The sequence below is a fragment of the Benincasa hispida genome, unplaced genomic scaffold, assembly GCF_027475165.1.
Source record: "Benincasa hispida cultivar pf3 unplaced genomic scaffold, pf3_genome.v1.1 HicScf1298, whole genome shotgun sequence".
NCBI classification, from domain to species: Eukaryota; Viridiplantae; Streptophyta; class Magnoliopsida; order Cucurbitales; family Cucurbitaceae; genus Benincasa; species Benincasa hispida.
Window position 1 is genome coordinate 20,001 of NW_028325629.1, and position 5,000 is coordinate 25,000.

General features: G+C 50.7%; 1 non-coding gene across 1 annotated transcript in view; it reads left to right on the forward strand.

The window, feature by feature from the left end:
• LOC150031320 (25S ribosomal RNA) overlaps positions 1-3,100 on the forward strand; it is a 3,355-nt gene extending 255 nt beyond the window's left edge. Inside the window, exon 1 of the ribosomal RNA XR_016525921.1 lies at positions 1-3,100. This exon is cut by the window's left edge and continues 255 nt beyond it. This is a non-coding gene — a ribosomal RNA (25S ribosomal RNA).
• The last annotated feature ends 1,900 nt before the right edge of the window (positions 3,101-5,000 follow it).

Here is a 5,000-nt window from a genome sequence, read left to right on the forward strand (position 1 = left end):
ATCAACGAGTCGGGTTGTTTGGGAATGCAGCCCCAATCGGGCGGTAAATTTTGTCCAAGGCTAAATATGGGCGAGAGACCGATGGCAAACAAGTACCGCAAGGGAAAGATGAAAAGGACTTTGAAAAGAGAGTCAAATAGTGCTTGAAATTGTGGGGAGGAAAGCGGATGGGGGTCGGCGATGTGCCCTAGTCGGATGTAAAACGGTGACAAGCCGGTCTGTCGATCGACTTGGGGCATAGACCGATGCAGATTGAGATGGCGGCCTACGCCCAGGCCTTTGTTACGCCTGTGGAGATGTCGTCGTCCCGATCGTGGCTGGCAGCGTGGGCCTTCGGGTGGGTTACGGAATCTACGTGCTATTGGCATCAGCCTGTGGGCTTCCCATTCGACCCATCTTGAAACACAGACCAAGGAGTCTGACATATGTGCGAGTTAACGGGTGAGTAAACACGTAAGGCACAAGGAAGCTGACTGGTGGGATCCCCTCGTGGGTTGCACCACCGACCGACCTTGATCTTCTGAGAAGGGTTCGAGTGTGAACATGCCTGTCAGAACCCAAAAGATGGTGAACTATGCCTGAGCGGGGTGAAGTCAGAGGAAACTCTGGTGGAGGCCCGCAGTGATACTGACGTGCAAATCGTTCGTCTGACTTGGTTATAGGGGAAAAAGACTAATCGAACCATCTAGTAGCTGGTTCCCTCCGAAGTTTTCCTCAGGATAGCTGGACCTGCGGGTGAGTTCTATCGGGTAAAGCCAATGATTAGAGGCATCGGGTGCGCAACGCCCTCGACCTATTCTCAAAATTTAAATAGATGGGACAGTGTGGCTACTTTGTTGAGCAGCACCACGGAATCGAGAGCTCCAAGTGGGCCATTTTTGGTAAGCAGAACTGACGATGCGGGATGAACTGGAAGCCGGGTTACGGTGCCTAACTGCGCGCTAACTTAGATCCCACAAAGGGTGTTGGTCGATTAAGACAGCAGGACGGTGGTCATGGAAGTCGAAATCCACTAAGAAGTGTATAACAACTTATCTTCCAAATCAACTAGCCCCGAAAATGGATGGCGCTAAAGCGTGCGACCTATATCGACCGTTGAGGCAAAAGCCAGGCCCCGATGAGTAGAGGGTGTGGCAGTCGCTGCAAAACCTTGGGCATGAGCCTAGGTGGAGCGACCGTCGGTGCAGATCCTTGGTGGTAGTAGCAAATATTCAAATAAGAACTTTGAAGGCTGAAGAGGGGAAAGGTTCCATGTCAATGGCACTTGCACATGGGTTAGTCGATCCTAAGAGACGAGGGAAGCCCGTCTGATAGGTGACAATGCGAACTTCGAAAGGAAATTGGGTTAAAATTCCTGAACTGGGATGTGACGGCTGACGGTAACGTTAGGGATTCCAGAGATGTCGGCGGGGACCTCGGGAAGAGTTGTCTTCTCTGTTTAACAGCATGCCCGCCCTGGAAACGGCTCAGCCGGAGGTAGGGTTCAGCGGCTGGAAGAGCACCGCACGTCACGTTGTGTCCAGTGCGCCCTCGACGACCCTTGAAAATCTGGAGGATTGAGTGCCTCTCATGCCTGGTCGTACTCATAACCGCATCAGGTCTCCAAGGTGAACAGTCTCTGGTCGATGGAACAATGTAGGCAAGGGAAGTCGGCAAAATGGATCCGTAATTGGCTCTGAAGGCTGAGCATGGGTCCCAGTCTCGAACCCGTCGGCTATCGGTGGACTGCTCGAGCTGCTCCCGCGGCGAGAGTGGGTCGCCGCATACCGGCCGGGGGACAGACTGGGAACGACTCCTTCGAGGGCCTCCCTGAGCGTCGAACAGTCAACTCAAAACTGGTACGGAAAAGGGGAATCTGACTGTTTAATTAAAACGAAGCATTGCGATGGTTCCTGCGGATGCTAACGCAATATGATTTCTGCCCGATGCTCTGAATGTCAAAGTGAATAAATTCAACCAAGCGCGGGCAAATGGCGGGAGTAACTATGACTCTCTTAAGGTAGTCAAATGCCTCATCATCTAATTAGAGACGCGCATGATGGATTAACAAGATTCCCACTGTCCCTGTCTACTATCCAGCGAAACCACAACCAAGGGAACAGGCTTGGCAGAATCAGCAGGGAAAGAAGACCCTGTTGAGCTTGACTCTAATCCGACTTTGTGAAATGACTTTAGAGGTGTAGGATAAGTGGGAGCCGAAAGGTGAAAGTGAAATACCATACTTTTAACGTTATTTTACTTATTCCGTGAAGTGGAAGCGGGGCACTGCCCCTCTTTTTGGACATAAGGCCTGCTTCGGCGGGCCAATCCGGGCGAAAGACATTGTCAGGTGGGGAGTTTGGCTGTGGCGGCACATCTATTAAAAGATAACGCAAGTGTCCTAAGATGAGCTCAATGAGAACAGAAATCTCGTGTGGAACAAAAGGGTAAAAGCTCGTTTCATTCTGATTTCCAGTACGAATACGAACCGTGAAAGCATGGCCTATCGATCCTTTAGACCTTCAGAATTTGAAGCTAGAGGTGTCAGAAAAGTTACCACAGGGATAACTGGCTTGTGGCAGCCAAGGGTTCATAGCAACGTTGCTTTTTGATCCTCGATGTCGGCTCTTCCTATCGTTGTGAAGCAGAATTCATGTTCACCCACCAATAGGGAACGTGAGCTAGGTTTATAACATCATGAGACAGTTTAGTTTTACCCTACTGATGACAGTGTTGCAATAGTAATTCAACCTAGTACGAGAGGAACCGTTGATTTGCATAATTGGTCATCGCACTTGGTTGAAAAGCCAGTGGCATGAAGCTACCGTGCACTGGATTATGACTGAACGCCTCTAAGACAGAATTCGAGCTAGAAGCGACGCATGCGCCCATCGCTTGATTGCCGACCAGCAATAGGGGCCTTCCGGCCCTCAAAGGCACGTGTCGTTGGCTAAGCCATCATGACAGATGAGTTGCGGGGGTTGCCTTGTAACGTAATTCCCACCGAGCGATGGGTTGAATTCTTTACAGATGACTTAAATACGCGACAAGGTATTGTAAGTGGCAGAGTGGCCTTGCTTCCACGAATCCAATGAATTCATCCTTCGTCGCACCGATTCTCCTCCCCACACACACCCATTTAATTCTTCCAAGTTTCAATAAGGTTAAAATGCAAAGCAGAAGCATACAAACATAAGGGCTAAGTGTGGGTGATGGTTGGGATCGCATGCAAGCCCATCATGGCTCAAAGGGTAAAGGGTAGGTCGCATGGGTTTTGGGGGTGGCCTATGATGAAAAGGGACGGTGGTGTTGTTTGGATGCCCAAGTAAATGGGTTGGGCGATCGTGGTGCAGGCAAGGCTCCGACTGAGGCTTGCGCGTGGGGGCCCAGGTGCACATCAAAAAACTCTTTTGAGGTTATGACACTGTCGCCCGGCGCCAGCGCCCCATGCCCACCCTGCTCGCCCGTTCGCGCGGCCGCCCGTGCGCGCGCCCCACGCCCACCACCCTGCTCGCCCGTGCGCGCGCGCCCCACGCCCACCATCCTGCCCGCCCGTGCGCGCGCCCCACGCCCACCATCCTGCCCGCCCGTGCGCGCGCCCCACGCCCACCCTGCTCGCCCGTGCGCGCGCCCCACGCCCACCCTGCTCGCCTGTGCCCGCGCCCCACGCCCATCACACTGCTCGCCCGTGCGCGCGCCCCACGCCCAGCCATGCTCCCCTGCTCGCATGTGCCCGCGCCGCACGCCCACCCAGCCACCTGTGCGAGCGCCCCATGCCCAAACACGCCCACCCAGCCGCCTGTGTGCGCGTCCCACGCCCACTCAGCCCCACCCCGCGGGCGTGCCATGCCCCATACCTACTCAGCCCCACCCATCGTCGCCCAATCTCACCCAGCACCCCCTTGCGAGCGCAGCCCATGCCCACTCAACCCATCCTCGAGCACACGTCATGCCCGCCTTGCCCCTGTGCCATGCCCACCCACCCTGCACGCCATACCCACCGATGACCACCCGCCCACCCTTACACTAGCATTTGTGCACGACATGCATCACCCCTATGCTCGCCATCCCCCACGTGTCTTCCTCCCTCCTCCAACGCTCAACATCAATCCTTTTCCCAAAGATACATGAAGGTTATGTTTGTCCATGGAGGTTAGCATGTATTAAGAAAGGAGTAGATTAGATATTTAAAGGCTAACATTCAAATTGGATTGATTCTTAATCATTGGTAAAGTGTATATAACTACGTGAGCTTTGTCAGTTCACATTGAAGAGAACCATGGTGTCACCCGGTCTAATAATGCTTAAGATTGAATATCTAGTCCATCCATGAAACACATATATTGTACACCCAAACGACAACGTACAACTAACTTTTGATGTTCACTAACAATCATAGAATGATCATTCCAATAAAATATTACTCTTTCGCATAAAGAGTGTTGGTACACAACACAGAGATGCCGACCTTCTACGTGCCATGACTCTACCCTTGTGCATGCCATGAAATGTAACACCCATGAAACATGAATTCTACGTTGTAATGTTAGGATTATTTGAATCTTTTGTTGGTAAACCATAAACATAAAACAATAATGTCTACCAAATATAAGATCAATCATGTTCACACACTGCGACAACCTAAGACTTGGGACAGCCACACAGCGCGTGCCCACTGACACCGACCTTGTGCATGTTAGGAAACACCAACCATGAATTGTGAAATCCATTTTCCTATGCTTGGATTGACCTCAAATTTTTTTTACAAACTAAACAACATACAAAAATGATTGTAACAAGATATCAGAATTTTTTGCCACCTCTAACCAAATTATTATTTTTTTTAATATTTAATAATAAAATATTCATAAAATATTATTGGTTGTTTAAAAAATTATGAAACTTGTGTTGCACACTACTTTGAGTGTCCTAATCATAGTCCAATCACGTCCATGCTATGAGACATTATAAAACTTGAGTTTTTTGAGTGAGTGACAGCTCGTCACTTGACATATGCAAGC